We start from the raw sequence: 2295 nt of genomic DNA on the forward strand, positions 1-2295 counted from the left end.
CATTAGTCCCGTTTTTGGGAATTTGGAATGGCTATCTCTTTAACATAGTTGAAATAAAACAAAATGAAATAAAATTCCCCGCCGGACGCCATCTCAGTACTTTTGAGTATAGATTTCGGGGCTAGAATATTAATTACATGTATAACATAAAATCATTTAAAATTTGTTCCATATTGTTAAAATGCAGAATGATTGTGCAAGTTATGTTTGATTTCGTCAGGCCAAAACCGGACCAGCCGGACCGTTTCCGACGCCCTTGATAATAAAAGCCACACACGTTTGAAAAAGCTAATCCTAAAAAAAAAAAAAAAAAAAAAAAAAAGCGTACTAAGCGAGCAAACATATATATATTTTTTTCAATTATAATTTTGTTTGCTCGCTTCGCGCACTTTTTTTTTTAAATTTTTTTTAGGGCTTTTTTATGATTACCTTTCAAGTTATTTAAACACATAATAGTTTTTAATTCTAATTGGACAGAACTCCCTAAAATATGCAATTTTTAGAGGAAACTGGCCTACTTAAGCAAAAATTGCGTACGAAGCCCGCACATTTTTTTTAGCCACTTTCAGGGGGTGAAAAGGGCATCTTCAAAGGGTGGGTAAAATTTTCCGCATGGATATTTTTTTCCCTTGTCCTCTGGTGGTTACGCCACTGCAGAGAATATTTGGCGGCTTAAATCAAGGGAGCTATGAACACTTTTTGAAATGGAGAAAGGGTTGCAGGGTGTTGTGAGTCTGGTCATTATGATATCTTACTATTTATTCTTGTCTTTAGTTTTCTCTTCTTTTTTTCTTTTCCCTTTCCTTTCCTTTTCTTCTTTCTCTTTCCCTCACTCCCCCTCTTTCTTTTTTCTTATTACCCAGACAGGTACCCCGGCTTGGTCAGCCTAGTAAAAACCCTCAGGGGAACCATCTCCCCCTGCATCCCACCTGTTACGCCACTGACTCCTGATGATGATACTGTATAATTATTGAATCCCTCCCGACATGATGGCGTGCTTTCGATACTTGGAGTAAGTATATGTATTATACTATCTTATCAGAGATTAATCAGTGGACCTTTCGATATTTGGAAATCATGTAAAATTGAGTGTTTGAAGTCGAATATATGAAACGTGAAGGCTGCAGGCACCTTTACCTCTGACGATTAGGGCCAACAACTTTTCACAAAAACGTGATGGCAATAATGAAAAATATTTACCAAAAATAAACAGTAATAGTCATTTTGTCATTATTCTAAAAGACATATATCTATTGTTGTTTTAATTACATTAGCGTTGATTTCAGATAATATATGAATTGTATTTGCATGACTGTTGCTCTCAATTAGTTCTAATTCTAACTTAGCTGATTCTTATGTCAATAAAATTAAGATTATACAGAATATAATGTCATCACTGTATGAAGACATAACAAAAACCCCTATTAAGGGAGAAATTTTGCGTTTTTGGTCAGTTTCCCCTGAATAGGAGTGTCCCCTACATAGGGATTCTGGGGACACCCATATTAAAGGGACACTTTTTGGTCCAGAATGTGGCCCTTAATAGTGATTTTACTGTATGTCTAGGTTACATAGGCCTATTCAATTAATTAATTAGTATAGGGCCCTATCTTAAAATGTTACAAAAATAATATTTATTAAAAATAATTACAAGTTAAATAGCTCTCTTAAATTGTTAATAACTGAATAGTAACCCTACTATATTAAACATAGAAGCGGTATGGCCCAGTGGAAATGGGTTAGTTACCATCGATGGCGGCGGTCTCGGTTTCATTCTCTCGCTTTGTTTGTGTCCTACGCAAGGCGTCTTAGCTATTGCTTCAATCTACACAGCGGTATCAAAGGGACCAAGTTAATTTAAATGGATTAACTGTGATTGCCAATAGCCCTGAAAGAAACTGATATAAACCAAAGCATCTACGAGCTTATTGACTTCTGAAGGACTACACCCTATTTTTTTACTTTATTATATAAGACAACCTAAAGTGAATTGTCCAGAATATAACATTGAATTACAATTAAATAATAATTAAATAATATAATTTACTCTCAGGAACATATTATAATATGCTTTTATCGAAAGCAACTTTTTAAAGAGTTATTTGTTTACAAAACCAACTGCCATCTGTCGGCATGTATTATGTTGGTAGAAATAAATAAAAACAAACACGAGAATTATAACATCTACTAAATTATTTATTTAATAAAACACAATTACAAACCAAATATAATTATTTGTTTATTAAACACAACTACAAACACTAAATATAATGTGGAATATTCTCAATGTCAAAG

This window comes from Anneissia japonica, unplaced genomic scaffold, assembly GCF_011630105.1.
Source record: "Anneissia japonica isolate Jap-2015-1 unplaced genomic scaffold, ASM1163010v1 scaffold8272_len249160_cov157, whole genome shotgun sequence".
In the NCBI taxonomy this organism is placed as follows: domain Eukaryota; kingdom Metazoa; phylum Echinodermata; class Crinoidea; order Comatulida; family Comatulidae; genus Anneissia; species Anneissia japonica.